The sequence below is a fragment of the Maniola hyperantus genome, chromosome 3, assembly GCF_902806685.2.
Source record: "Maniola hyperantus chromosome 3, iAphHyp1.2, whole genome shotgun sequence".
Lineage (NCBI taxonomy): Eukaryota > Metazoa > Arthropoda > Insecta > Lepidoptera > Nymphalidae > Maniola > Maniola hyperantus.
The window spans coordinates 359502-376173 of record NC_048538.1 but is presented as its reverse complement, the minus strand read 5'-3'; positions in this window follow the sequence as shown (position 1 = coordinate 376173).

Here is a 16672-nt window from a genome sequence, read left to right as displayed (position 1 = left end):
ACATTTTCCACTTCTGTTTTAGCTAAATTGAGTATAATTGACGAATTTTTAAAAGTTTTCTGTATTATTGGAATTATCTTATACATAGCCAATGGTGGATTGATTAATAAACCGGTTTTAATTTTAGGTTGAATAAATTCATTAATAGCATTGATGACATCTTCTTCTAAATTAGATTCAGATAATTGAACAGTCGTACGCTTATGGTTTTCAAAGGGGTTTGTAATGACTGGTTTGGTTTTAATATCACCTAAAACGTTAAAAACGATTTGCCTAGTAAATTTATTCAATGGATCTTCTGTAATCGGGATTTCCAAGATGGGGCTTTCGTCATCAGTATGGACAGTTGCTGTTCTAGAACCATCTTCAGCCTCCGGAGCTGAGAGAGTTCCAGAGTCATCTATAGAGGGAGCTCCGTCCGATTGATTTAAAGCAATCGAACTTAGCTCTTGCACATGAACTTCAATGCGCGATAATGCGTTCGAGCTGTAATCTTCTTTCATTATAGGACTCGGTTCAACTTTCGAGGAGCTTTCCTCATAGAAATCATAGTATTCATCCGGAAATTGTTCGTAATTGTCATAGTCATAATCGTAGTTATAGTCATAATCATAGTCATAGTCATAGTCATAATCATAATTATAACCATAGTCATAGTTATAGTAAAGTTCATTAAAATTGACGTCGCGTGATTTCATATAGTTAGTTGGTGGTGGATTACCAAATTTACGCCAATCATGTCCCGATGGTGGTAAATGTCTAGGGGTGAAATGACTCACACCGCTCATGGGACGTGGGAAATTAGAATTGTTAGGCGATTGGTGTCGATTTGGAAATTTGAAAACGTTGCTCTTCGGGTTATAATTCGGTGGAGGAGCGCGAAACATTAATTGGGTACGACTAGGACCACGCGGATGCATTTGAGGGTTAGGTTTCCAACCAGGTCTAAAATGCATAGGTTGCTGACTCTGAGGTGGTCTAAAATGTATGGGCTGCTGCCAAGATGGCCCAGGCATAGCGAAACCTTGTGACCTTGAAGGACCTGTGTAATTTGATACGGAAAATTTATGTCCAGAATTTTTCTGAGAAAACCCGCCTTCATTTCGTTGTTGTATATATAGGGTGTTAAGTTCCTCTTGTACAAATTCGAGGGCTTTTTCCATTGACACTGGCCGCATGCACCGTATCCTTGAGCCTAGCGGGTCTTTTAGACCACGTAAATAACACTGCAGGGTTAACTTTTGGTAAAGTTGCCGTTTAGCCTCTATTGTGGTAGGTACGGATTCATGTAGGGAAATGTAGGTCATAATTGTGCTAAACAGGTTTTGGCACTTTTCGTAAAATTCTTGTGGGGTGCTAGAGCCTTGTGTCTGTAGAGACAAATCATTGTATAAAGCGGTCTCATCGCGATGGTCTGCGAAATTATTAATAAGGGCATTTCGTATGCCATTCCAACTATCTGGGATACCGTTTGCATTAATTAACCTAGCCGCGGAACCTGTCACTTTATTTAATATTCCACTAATTAATGCCGAATTTTGTAACTCATGTCCCGGACTAATGTCAAAATGGGCAATCACTAATTGGTCACACAAATTTATAAACCGTGTTAACACATGAGGATTTCCGTCAAATTCGGGTAAAAATCTAATAGATTTATAGATAGTATCTAAATCGTTTGATGCCATGTCTTCTAAGTTCCTAGATTCGTCTACGGCTCTTGACCTATTAGCCGAACCTACGAAACTACGCCCTGACCTTGGATAAAAAATCTTGACGAATAAAAATTAAACTAACACACACAAAAAATACACTCAAAAAACTTTTTAAAAAAACACTCAATAAAAAAATTAATTCCCTAAAGTTCACGTAAAATTATATTAAATAGGTCTATAGATTTTGTATAAACCTAGATTATAAAATTTTAGGAATAAGGACGATATATAAATGAGGATTCAATAAACGTACGATTAAAAAAAATCAATAAAAAAAAAATTAAACACAATACCTCTTTTTCTTGTTAGTCGGAAAAGGATAGGTAAAAGGAACTTGAACGATTCAAGTACTTACCGCATCGCCGATCTATTTCTTTCCACGAATCGAAGTTTAGATTCTCCACTACACTGCGGCCTCCGAATGGTAGGTTCTTAGGATAAGTTGTTCTCCGTCACAGTTGTCCGATACAGCTACAGGTACAGCTTATCCTACCCCGTCACTGCGCCAGTAATGTTTAGCCTCGCAGGAGGTGGATGGAAAAAAAACTAGTCGGCGATAATATCCTTATAATAATTATATTCAAAGTTACATTTAAATGAAAAGACTAAAAACTAGTGCTTATCTCTAAGGATGAGAATATTCTAACTTAATATTACGATTCCCACATCGCGCGGGTTCTGGTATTACGCCGCGTCAGCTATACGGGTCGTATTCGTACGTGGGAATGGGAATGCATGTTGCGCTGGCTCACTATGTATCAGCCGCTGGCTTCGCCTGCGTAACATGAGTAATCAAAAGAAATAATATGCTAAAATATTCCTTTGATTACTTTCAAGAGTTTTATATTTTGTTCATGCTTATTTATGTAAGTAAATATACCTAAGTAAGACTACAGCAAAAAATTCTGCTCGTTTGGAAATTTAAATCACTACAAATATTTATACAGTGGCTTAACATTTTACCTACGTTCTTATTAAGATTAATTTGTTTGATATAGCTTAGTCACAAAATAGCTATTTTCGACTTTAGCCTGTTATAAAATTGCCACGTTTTTTGGCGATAACTCAACATTACTTTTTGGGGTTAGTAGAGTACACAAATTTCAAACCCCTAGTTTACCCACTTAGGGGTTGAATTTTCAGAAATCATTTCTTAATGGATGTTTACGTGATAATAGCTATCCTCATGCCAAATTTCAGCCCGATCCGTCCAGAAGTTTGAGCTGTGCGTTGATAGATCAGTCAGTCAGTTAGTCGGTCACCTTTTCCTTTTATATATTTAGATTTAGCAAATAAATTGAATTAACGGTGATAGTTAATTACGTAAACTTGAAACTAAAGCTTCGAAGGTTCTATTCCACTCGCGGCTTGGTTTAATCGTTCAATTATATTCGAACGTCAAATTGTTGTTCGAATCGAGTAATTCGCTCTCGTTACTTATTTTGCACCATTTTGTTTTTCTTGTTACCTTTTTCTTTTCTATTTTACTTTACCAAAGTTACCGACTAATGAAGCTGTCGCGTTCATTACCGTAGTTCCGTAGTTTTTCTACTTTTTATTTTCTATTTCTTAGAAATTACGAGCGACTCGCCCCCGGCTTCGAACGAGTAGCACAAAGTATTCAAAGTCTAAATTTTGGGTTATTTTTTTCATTATAATATTTCTAGATGATGCCCGCGACTTCGTCCGCGTGGATTTAGGTTTTTGAAAATCCCGCGGAAGCTTTTTAATTTTCCGGGTTAAAAAGTAGCCTATGTCACTCTCTAGATCTTTATCTATACCCATCCAAAAAATCACGTCAATCCGTTGCACTATTGCGACGTGATTGGAGGACAAACCAACAAACAAACACACTTTCTCATTTATAATAGGGGTAGTGATATTCAAATAACAGCCAAAACACGTTTGTTAAGAGCGCGCTACGAATAAATACGTGTTCTAAGTTTAAGTTCTACTTTTCCGCAAAGATAATAACTTACCGGAAGTATAAACCTCAGATCGTCAGTGGCGCTGCCAGCGGCAGGCGTTAGTTAGCACGTTAATTGGCCCTCGCCCTAACAGGCTAACGGCCCGTCTAGACAGGTAATCGCGTTCCTTCATTCATTACTATGATTAAAACTATCCACAGGGACTATACCGACTAGTCATAACACCACTTTAAACTGAAAACTCATCGAATTCGAATTCAACTGCTTAATAATGAGATGAATTCCAATGTTGGAATAACTAGATCATGTTAATCCATACTAATAGTATAAATGCGAAAGTGTGTCTGTCTGTCTGTTAGCCTTTCACGGCCCATCCGTTCAAGCGATTTTGACGAAATTCGATACAGAGATAGCTTGCATCCCGAGAAAGGACATATGCTACTTTTATATCCCGGAAAATCAAAGAGTTCCCACGGGATTTTTGCGGTGTCTTCATGTTTTTTTTTTAAATATTTATTTTGGCAAAAAACCGTCACTATAAAACAATTACTTATTAAAAATAGTTGCATACCTACCTATGATGTTTGATGTAGGTATATGAAGTTTTTTCAATTTTAGTAGCTTAAAATGAACATCCCAAATACAGCTCAAACTGCTAGGTCCAGAAACTTTAGATTTTAGATCTAGGTTGTTGTAATGAAAATAAGTGTGTAATAAAAACGTTTTATGTTAGAAAGCTATTTACTTTTATTCGTGCCAAACTGATAAAAAATACTACTAGTTTGATATAAAAATAGCTTTTCATTACACGTCAAAAGCTATACGACCTAATTACGAAAGCGTATACAATACATGACAGTTTCGGATAAGCGGCGTGAGCGGCGTGAGCGGCGTGAGCGGCGTGAGCGGCGTGAGTGGCGTGAGCGGCGTGAGCGGCGTGAGCGGCGTCGACCCAAAATGATAAGTTAAAACCACAACGGTGAAATGACTGTGGCGGTCTGCGATAGACACGATTATTGTACTCTGAAATTAATTCCGGTTACAAAGTTAATTTAACTCTAAGCATTAATAATATTAATGCATCACTACCTTATATTATAAATGCGAAAGTGTGTTTGTTTGTTAGTTTATTAGTTGGTTGGTTTGTCTTCAATCGCAATGGAGCTTCAGATCGACGTGATTTTTTGCACGGGTACCTAGTTAAAGACCTACACATAACATAGCTACTTTTTTCGTATAATCAAAAAATTCCCACGGGATTATTAAACAATGTACTTTTTACTTAATTAACGTTTCAACAACGGTCTTAATTAATCTCTCAAAGACGTGAAATCCGGGGAATGACATAGGCTAATTTTTATCCCGGAAAATGAAAGAGTTCCCACGGTAATATTTTTTTTGTATTGTAACCACAAATTCGCTGTTTTCGGTTTTTCCTTTACTTGTGTTATAAGACCTACCTACCTACCAAATTTCATGATTCTAGATCAACGGGAAGTACCTTATAGGTTTCTTGACTGAAACGTCGGACAGACGGACAGACCGACAGGCAACATAGTGATCCTATAAGGGTTCCTTATTTCCTTTTGAGGTACAGAACCATACATATTTTTTGACACAATTGGAAAACGTGAATGCCAATAACTCTAAAAAACATAAAGAAAATCACGTTAAGAAATAAACGAGATAAATAATAGAGATTGATGATGTACAAACAATAACAATTCTTCTGTAAATATAAACTTGAAAACTTTTGCAAGTCTAAGTTTATTGAAACTTCTGAAACATTTTAATGGCGTCAAGTTTGATGCCTTAACAAACAGAATCCCTAATGCGAGAAACGTGCATTATCATATAAATTTTAAACAAACTACCATTAAGGCGTAGAACTTCGTAGACAAGGTCTACGCGGACAATACACCCAAGTGTGGACATAGTTAACGTCTAAACGGTGGGCTTCGATCATCAAAGTACCAGACTTAATTTCTAAATTGCCTGGTGGTCTGGTCTGGTGGGAAGCTAAGGTGACTATAGGTATAGTTCGCGACAGGTCAAGATGGCAATCGGGCTATGAGACGGGGGGTGGGGACACACACACCCGCACGTCATCCGCGCTCGCCCGTACCGTTAGTGCGGAGCCTGTGCGGTTGTGCGGGGCATTCGCACCCCGATTGCCATCTCGACCTGTCGCTACCACTATACTGAACCTGACCATGAACGTAAGTGATATTGATCAAACGCACATAAATTCGAAAAGTTGGGGTTGCGTGTCTGGAATCGAATCCCGAATCCCTCAAATTATCGGAGCCCCTAGACAGTAGGCGTAATCTAAATATAGATAGACATAAAAGTTTTTCCCTTAATGTAGCTAGTCTTTGCCACACTTCAGGGTAAGTAGACTAAGTAGAACAAACAGGCCCTAGCGAATACCTAGAAAAGCTCACGAACAAATAAAAAGTCTAACTTACTATCCGGAAACCTAGAGAAAATAAAGATACTTGCTTATACGACACGTTTCTGTCTTTCAAAGGCCAAAAAACTTTCGCGACGAAACAAAAAGTGTAAATCTTTTTGTGCGGAATCAAGCAATGTTTCTTGACTCCTTTTGTATCATCAGACGAAATTTAGCTTTTCTGAGCGACAGTACCCAAGTACCTACCTATTTACTCAATCAAATTAGCGATCAAATTACGAATCTCATTACTAAAGTAAATGCTTGAAATTTATATTATGTTCTAACTCGGGTTTCATCAACTTATTTTAATCAAAAACACTTTTGCTTGATAAAAATTATGATGCTTCATAAATCATAATATAAAAAACAAATAGAGGCAAAAACAACACATTAGGCATTCATTATAAGAAAGTATAAGTTTTTATTGATGAAACTCAACTCGACTTAAAATGTACAGGTAAAGCCCTTTCATAATATGATATCCCACTTGGAATAGTTATCTTATTTTGAAAATTGCAAACACTAATTATTATTAGTACCACACTTTAATTTTTTTTGTGTGAAAATGGCCACCACCCATCCAGGTCACCCACTCACCCTGGGTCATGGTCTCCCAGGTGTGGTGAACCACACATTCATGGTTTTCGGATTTTCCCCTTACGTGTACTATAAGACCTACCTATAAAATTTCATGATTTGAAGTGAACAGGAAGTAACCTATAGGTTTCTTGACAGACAGACAACAAAGTGATCCTATAAGGGTTCCTTTTTTCCTTTTTTCGGTACGGAACCCTTAAAAAAGTGTCCACGTTTCCGCTCCATAGTCCATACATCATTTTAAGTTTCACCTCAGTCCGCATTAGATATGTTTTATAAAGGAAAATTGAAATCTCCTCTAACTAGTTCAGGCAATAGAATACAATACCCTGGGTACTCGTGTTTGTATTTACTTAGTCGCTGCAAGTTGGCTCCGATACAAAAACAATAGTTTCAGCTCTCAGTTGTACGCTTCATGTTCAACTGCCACCAATCTGAAATATTATTCTCAGAACTATTGAATCGCTAATTGGAAATGAAAAATACAGTGTACAGTTAATATTTTTGTTATTGACTGGATCTATCAAATGACTTGTTTGTATTTTTACTAAAAATATAAGTGTAGATTCTCTATAGTCCATAGACGATTCAAAAGCTGTTTTGTGTATTCGATTGGAATGTAAAGAAAAATCGGCCAAGTGCGAGTGAAGCTGTGATAGCCTGGTGGTTAGGACTTCCGCCTTCTAATCAGAGGTCAAGGTCAAGTGCGGATTGGTAGACTTCACACACCTTTGAGAACAATATGGAGAACTCTCAGGCATGCAGGTTTCCTCACGATGTTTTCCTTCACCGCTAAAGCAAGTGATATTTACCTAACTTAAAATGTACATAGCTCCGAAAAGTTAGAGGTGCGTGCCCGGGATCAAACCGCCGACCTCCGATTAGGAGGCGGACGTTAAAACCACTAGACTATCACAGCTTCACTCGCACTTTTCTTTACATTCCAATCGAATACACAAGTAGGTACTTATTACGTAAACAATTTAGCCATCTTGACCGCAAAACGATTTCGATTCAGGCAGTAGGTACATGCGATGGGTTGTCAAGGGGAAGCAATTACGAATAGAATGCGTCTCTATTAGCTGCCCGCTCGAGTACGGTCGGCGTCCCTTCACTTCGCTCACGGCCCATTGGGGCCCATTGCACGTTTGAACGGTTTTGGAGGCTCCAAATCTTTCTTTATAAGTCGTCATGATCATCATCATGATCAACCCATCGCCAGCATTACAGAACACGGTGGGGTGATTACGAATCTCGCGACAGGCTTGCGACAGGCGCAAATCTCCCGATCGTTGCTGTCACACGTCACACGTCAGCGGCTACAGACCACCGAGCAGACAGAATCGAGTTCTAGTTCAATGGATGGATCGGACTAAAATTTTGCATGCATTAAAACATCATTTATAAACCTGCAGCATTATCAGCATTCGCATATAAACATCCGCTAAGAATGATTTTTTGAAAATTCAACCCCTAAGGGGTTTAATTAAAGGTTTGAAATTTGTGTAGTCCATGGTGGTCACGGTGTTTCGCCTTCCTCGCCCTCCTACTTCCCGCCGTCGGTCCAGTATCAAAGTTGGGATGTAAAATCCCATACTAAGCACCGTGCAACGTCGCGATATGTCACTCGACGTCGCGTGGAGCTCGTGTCAGCGAGGAAGGTCGCGCTTATCTTCAGCCAGACGCCGGGTAGATACGATCTTACCTCGAGCGGTCGCGGCTCGGAAACGACAATGTGAAATTGTACCTAGGTATTTCATTTGATTTGTGACACCGTTTGTAATAGAGAGAGCCAGCGCGTGCCAGACCTTCGTTATTTTATAAAAGCTGAAAGTTTCTCTGAACACAGGGAGGAACACATACAGTGATTTCTATGTAGGATGACGCAGCGGCACCGCTAAGGCTAGGCGACGCAACGCATCAAATCAAATCAAATGGTTTATTCAAAATCTAAATATATAAAAGGAAAAGGTGACTGACTGACTGACTGACTGACTGACTGATCTATCAACGCACAGCTCAAACTACTGGACGGATCGGGCTGAAATTTGGCATGCAGTACCCGTAGTACAAGATTTTACGTCTCACCAAACCAAACCAAATTCGAGAGTCGAAATACTTCCGCGTTACAGTAAAATGGACCTAAACAGCCTTGAATTGAAGTCAAATATTCAATGCCACTGATTTTAATTTCGCAATGTTTCCGCTTGGAGCGCTGGCTGTAGAAGTGTAGACAAACTTGAGCTTTAAAAAAAGGCGTTTACGATCCAGTTTACTGTGACGCGGAAGTATTTCGACTCTCGAGTTTGGTTTGGTTTGGTGAGACGTAAAATCTTGTACTACGGGTACAGATAGCTATTATGACGTAGGCGTCCACTAAGAAAGGATTTTTGAAAATTCAACTCCTAAGGGGGTGAAATAGGGGTTTGAAATTTGTGTAGTCCACGCGGACGAAGTCGCGAGCATAAGCTAGTAGGTAATAAATTACACTTTTTGAAAGTCAGTTGTTGCATTTGTAAGAAGATAAATAGTGGTGATAATTTTTACGCGAACTTAAAAACTAAAACTACGAGGGTTCTAAACGCGCCGTCGTCGTGCGGTCCGGCCCTAAAATACCACACACTGCATTGTAGTCTTGCGCTATCTATCGGTCGCATGTCGCCAATATCGGTGGCCCTACCGCGGTTGTTTGACAGCTACAATGTCACGATCGCAATCATCTCTGATTGGTTAATGCTCGCTCACTATTGGCCACAATGCATTGTTGCAAGAAGAATCGCACAAATTCAGCCAATCAGAACAATTGAGATTGTAATAATGATTGATGCAGGTTTTAGACAATCGCCCTACAGATTGTAGAGCGCTGGAGCGCGCGTTATCCCGGGACGAGCGAGGCGCAGCTCCACGCGCGCTAATTGCATTGCCGGGACATGGAGGCCGGAGGGGCTTCTATTGGATTGCCTGCAAATCTCCCTTTTACACTCTTCGCTAGATAGCGTGTAAGCGAGCAAAGTAAATGCCTGTTACTAAGCTCTTATATTATATAACATGCCCGCGACTTCGTCCACGTGGATTTAGGTTTTTGGAAATATCGTAGGAACTCTCTGATTTTCCGGGATAAAAAGTAGCATATGTCCTTTCCCGGGATGCAAGCTCAAATTTCTTAAAAATTGGTTAAACAGATGGGCCGTGGAAAGCTACACAGACAGACAGACGCTTTCAAATTTATAGTATTATACTAAATAGGTATCTACTATGGTAGTATTGATATAGAACGACTAGCCGCGGCTTCGCTCGACGAAAATATAAATTCTTTTTATTCCCTATTCCGTGGTAATTTCGAAAAATAATAATGTCATCTCAACTCCCTTCGGTGGTGTTCCCATTATATTACAACATGGGTTTATTCAAATTCCTGAAAGGCCAGCAATACATCAGCAGTTCCTCTGGTGCTGCAAATGTTCATGGGCGGCGGTAATCACTTAACATCAAGTGACCCGCCTACTCGTATGGTTGCCATTTTTATCAAACAAAAAAACATCAGTCGGACAGTTGCAAGTAGCCTAAGAAATCAGTTAGGTAACAATTTGGACGGAGTGAAAACTTGCAAACAAGTTAATATAATTATTTCCAGCACACTTTGTAGTAGAGTAGAGGAGTATAATAGAGTCAATCTGAATTATTGCCAACAAAGGAGTGAGTCTATTCGCTCGCTGCGACCTACAAAAGGAGTCTGCTGTCAAAAGAATTCGCTCTAAGTGGGTACAAGTACCTTCTACCTAGACATCGTAACAATGAGTAGGGACGCAGGAGCTGGCACGTGTCAGTGTCACTAAATGTTACTGGGCGTTACAATATTTACCTACACTTATCTAGTGGCATCTGTACGCGACAAGTCAAGATTCCTGCTTATTTTTATGTTTTTAATTTAAGGTAATAATATTCAAACACCAGTTACGGTAAAATGTATAAGGCTCATCAGACATTGTTTCAACCTATTGTACCTGCATTTTATTGAATAAATAATTCATTCATTCATTCATTCATTCATTCAAGATGGCAATCGGGGAGTGAACACCCCGCACACCCGCACAGCCCCTAACTAACCCGGTGCGGGCGAGCGCGGGTGACGTGCGGGTGTGCGAGACGTCCCCCCGCCTCATACTCCGATTGCCACCGACCGACAGGCGTATACTATATATTGCGTATGTATAGTAACATTTTTTAAAGAGCAACTGTTGAGTTTCTTGCCGACTCTATTCAGTAGAATTTATTTTCCAAACCAGTGGTAGAGTCTTCTTTACATAATATATGTTAGCGACATTGCTTTGCCTACAGTTGAATTTAAAAAAAGAATTACGAGGAGAGGTAAAATGGCGGCCATAAGAGCGGGAGCTATTGATTTGAAGCAGGGAAAATTAGAATTTATAATTATGTCTTGAAGAAGTTAATAGTTTAGAACTAAGATTGAAGTTTATTAAGTATTGTCTAAATGGAAAAAAGTCAGTTCCTATAAGTTGAGGATATTTTTATTATATATAGTGGCATATGTCCTACATTTTTTAATTCAGATGCAAGTTAGCCCTTTACTGCAATCTCACCTGGTGGAAAGTGATGAGATGATGCAGTTTAAGATGGAAGAGAACATGAAACAAATAATTTCATTTCATAAAAGTACCTAGATTGTTACTTTAGCTATCGCTTCTATAGTCCGCAAAATGTTGAGATGGCAATCGGAGTATGAGGCGGGGGACGCCCCGCACACCCGCACGTCACCCGCGCTCGCCCGCACCGGGTTAGTTAGAGGCTGTGCGGGTGTGCGGGGGCTACCTCCCCGATTGCCATCTGAACCTGTTGCGTACTATAACTATTACACTACCTTGTGGGATACAAAGACGACCTTTTCCATACAACATTGTCATTCAGAAAATTGTCAATTGTATGAAAACCGCGACTTTAAATGTTAGTTTCATGTTATCACAAATAAAAACTACTTAACTCTTTAAACGTTTTGGAAAACCACATAAACATAGTAAACAAAAGTTTACCGCTTATCATACAAAATATTAATTCCATTTGTATTCGCTATTCAACACGCCAAAGTAAAGTTCCGTACAAACAATCGCTGTCACCGCAAACAAGCGTGCCGCAGACGGCAGACTATTTAGGGCTATTGTGTGTGACATTTTTGCCGCTTTCCCCATAATATCATTATTTTGAATGTTTGCAGTCTGTGTATGCATAACACCAGGGCCGGCTCGAGCGGACTCGGCGCCCTAAAAATAGAAGTGAAAATATTTTTTACTAGCTGATGCCCGCGACTTCGTTCGCGTGGAATTGATTTTTTAAATCCCGTGGGAACTCTTTGGTTTTCCGGGATAAAAAGTAGCCTATGTCACTCTTCAGGTTTTTATCCATACACATACAAAAATCACGTCAATCCGTTGCACCGTTTCGACGTGATTGAAGGACAAACCAATAAACCAACAAACAAATACACTTTCGGATTTGTAATAAGGGTACTGATTCAATTAAACTTTTGCAATTACTTTTGATTCGTCAAATGCACCTACCACGGGTTCGGAATGCCTTTCCTATACCGCGAAGGATCAGCAATAAATTTGGCGGTTGCTCTTTTCAAAGATAAAAGCTCTGAGCGAATTACTGGACTCGCGTCCTTTTCTATCAAAATTTTGCAAAAACAAATCACAAATGACCTTTCATATAAATTTAATAAAATTGCCCAACAAACGAATAAATACCTACCTATTGTAAATATGTTTTCTCTGTAAGTGAATTTTGTATTTCTTTGAGAGAAATAAATAATTCTTTAACCTGTAAATTTTTACGCTCAAGAGAAGAAAGTACCTACTAAGATAAAAAAAAGTTGTGAAACAACGCGATCCATAACGCCAAATTTTCTATTGTCCAGGAGGGCGGTACGCTAGAAAGAAAGTAAATATTTAGGTAAGCACTAGATTCGAGAATGAATACAAAATATGAACCTTAAACATTGAATATAAGTGCGAGCGAAGCGAGAGAGCGAAAATTCATTGCACTCTACAAACTTGTCTACTCAGGGCGGCGGATATATGTATTATGTGCTAGTAAAAAGCATATTTCAATTATGTTGTATTGCTTGCTATGCTAAGGAAGCGTGCGAACTGACCAACTACGCTAGCCTGTGAAGTTGTGCTTAGCACGCATGTCCCGTACCATCGCCATATTGCCGCCCCTCAAGCACCCTGGCTTAGCGATCGCCTGCTTTGCCCTTAAGGACGCTCCGGCCCTGCATAACACACGTATGTTATAGGGTTAGCAAAACTGTTTAGCATTTTATGGTCTTGGAATGAACGATATTTGGTTAAATATTGATCCAGGGCGTGTCGGGGCTGGCAATCTTATCAGCTGATCTTTTAGGTTAAAGTAAACCTACACACTTGACACTACATATAGAGAGAGAGAGCCAACGCGTGCCAGACCTGCCTTATTTTATTAAAGCTGAAAGATTCTCTGCGTATTTTGACGTAAGATTTTTTACACTTTTATTACCTGTTATCTCCCAAAGCCACCATGATCCAAACAAACATCCAAACACACGTTCCTCCTAGTGTTGGGGGCAATACGAAGAGAATCTTTCATCTTTTATAAAATAAGGAACGTTTGGCATACGCTAACTCTTAGGCCAATAGATATACCTGTTGAAAAGAAAAGTTTTCACGGTATAAAACTACGACTGCTGCAGTTTAATAAATATAAATAAAATAATAGCTTTACTGTCATTGTTGCGCGTAATTTTAAATCTGAGATATCTTCTAATGTGATCATCATGATCAACCCATCTCCGGCTCACTACAGAGCACGGGTCTCCTCTCAAAGTGTGAAGGGTTTGTCCATAGTCTACCACGCTGGACAAGTGTGGATTGGTAGACTTCACACACCTTTGATAACATTACGAAGAACTCACAGACATGCAGGTTTCCTCACAGTGTTCTCCTTCACCGTAAAATCAATTACTTAAAATGCACATAGCTCCGAAAAGGTACGTGCCCGGGATCGAACCCCCGACCTCCGATTAGAAGGCGGACGGACGTACTAACAACTAGACTATCACAGCCTCTAATGTGATAGTATCCTTTAAAATAAATGATATGCCGTAAAGAGCAATTTTATTTGTCTATTTTCTATAAGTATAATTTGCATGTATATATATTATAAACCTTCCAAAAGATAAGATAAGAACTTGAGTAGTGTAGAAAGTCGATTCTGGGCCACCCCGGGGGGTCCGCGAAAAAAAATTGTCCCGCCCACAAAAAAAGACCACCACCATTGGCTCTGGATGTTCGCCGTTTTTAGACCATTGGCTCAAACCTAACCTAACCTAACCTAACCTAACATATATCGATCGGGTCGTTAGCGGGAAACTAAAAGGGCAATTGGAATCTCCTACCACTCATCTAGTGAATGATTGCGTGCGAGGCTGTAGGTACCTGCTACCTACGCTAGCTCTAACAATGAGTACCGTACGCGTCAAAATAACTTCGGAATGTCCAAGGCGTCACTTTCTCATTTTTTCATCGGGGGTACGTACCTGCTCCGGCGCCAGGGGGTTTTAACAATGCCCCCCGCCCCTTATCCCCTCACCCGTCGATCCATGCATTTCTACAATTTTGTCCTTAACCGACTTTAAAAAAGGAGGTATTTTTCTGTATGTATGACTGTATTTTCATAAAATGTTTAAATACGAGTTTATCATGTTATCACCATATTGGATGACTGATATTGTTTATAATGAATAAGTAAATTAGAATTTGATAGCAATGCATTTCGTAGAAACTTAACCCAAGCTTTTATGATAATGTGTTCTCTTGCAAAAATATGTGAGATGCTCTCTCGTGTCAGTTTAAAATATATTTATTATCTCATTAACAAAAAATTAACAAAATTCACGATCGATCGTGTCGTTGATTTTTTTAGTTAGTCCACTCAATCTGTTTTTATCGCCCATTAACTTTAGGTAGATGCAAAAACTGATATCGCATGCAGGTGTTTCAGAGCATGTACATTCGTGTTTGTTTCGAAGATTTATAATCCCATTAAGAAGGACTAACAAAAAATTAACCCAAGCTTTTATGATAATGTGTTCTCTTGCAAAAATATGTGAGATGCTCTCTCGTGTCAGTTTAAAATATATTTATTATCTCATTAACAAAAAATTAACAAAATTCACGATCGATCGTGTCGTTGATTTTTTTAGTTAGTCCACTCAATCTGTTTTTATCGCCCATTACTTTAGGTAGATGCAAAAACTGATATCGCATGCAGGTGTTTCAGAGCATGTACATTCGTGTTTGTTTCGAAGATTTATAATCCCATTAAGAAGGACTAACAAAAAATTAACCCAAGCTTTATGATAATGTGTTCTCTTGCAAAAATATGTGAGATGCTCTCTCGTGTCAGTTTAAAATATATTTATTATCTCATTAACAAAAAATTAACAAAATTCACGATCGAGGGTTCCTTTTTCTATTTGAGTTACAGAACCCTAAGATAAAAATATAACAATTGAAAGGTTGGTCTTCCAGACACAATGCGATCCTTACCCGCTGTGAATACACAACAAAAGCCAGTAACCCGTGAGTGACACTTTACGGAAATATATTTTTTAAATAATGTGTACTTTCCCTACCATTTGTCTTTGAACAAATTTGAAACAAATTATAAAAGAGTCCTGTTCTAAAGCAGTCGCGCCATATTCCTTCTTACTACCTACAACGATGTTGTCTCAACTGTGTGAGCTGAACAACTCGGTCTACGATGAAGAAATGGTTGCAATTTGTGAAGAAGTCGAATTGAACACGATGTTAGTTGACCTATGTATGGAAACCGAACGAGATCAAGTTTATTCGTGAGTATTTTTTAATTTTTTTCCGCGAGCAGTTTTTATTTTAATCTATTGTATTTCAAAAATTTCATCGAATATTAGGTGTGCGACTATAAATTATTAATGTAATGCCGCCATCCTCGACCCTGAAGTTCAAACTTGTTTAAACACATTGCTGACAGAGAGGGGGTTTTTTGTGTATAAATATCCGGGCTTAGCTCTAGTAACGTCCATTCAGAGACAAGTTGTGATAGAAAAATAATAACCATGGAAGCTTTTTCCAGTGATGAAATAAGTGTATTTACTAAATCATTTGTGCTAAATAAGTTTCATAGAAACATCCGGTTGTGGTATATATCTAATAGACTCCCTAGATGGATGTTAGAGGACCCAGATATTAAACCGTTTTATACTCCATGTAGTGGTCATTCTGTCTCCATGACATCCCCTGTTTGTGATGAAATTGATGGGGTGTTTCCTATGATAGCATATTGTAATATGTGTGCTTCAAATGGTAAATTATATTCCAATAAAGATAATTGTAAGTGTATTTTTCAGAACATATTTTTAACTATTGTATTTTTATTTTTTAGTTCGGGGCAAACTGGAGCCGGAGTAAAAAGAAAGGCTACTGTGCTCACACAGTCTTCGAGTAAGCGACCATGTTCTCAAGAACCTTCTACTTCTACGGGGCTATTGACGACATCAACATCAACGGAGGGAGGATCTACCTCATTTGTAAGTCCCGCAAACAATCACAGTGTCGAGTGTCCTTATTGTAAAACAAATGTTAATCAAAAATACTATACCAGCCACCTTAAAAGCAAGAAACATATAAATAATGTACTTGTTAATAGCTCCATTCAAAACTTAGCTAATGTGCAAATAATAGAAAACGCTTTCGGTCGAAGAATAGTAACATACAGGATTTCCAATGAGAATACGTCGTCTAATTCAGAATTCGAAACACCTGAATATTTCCTAAACTCAATTAAAAATATTATTTATGAGTTGCTTGATAAGCTATTAAAGGAATATAAGGCAATTAAAGTAAATTGCATTTTAAGTGGGGAATTTATTCAAACAACAAAAA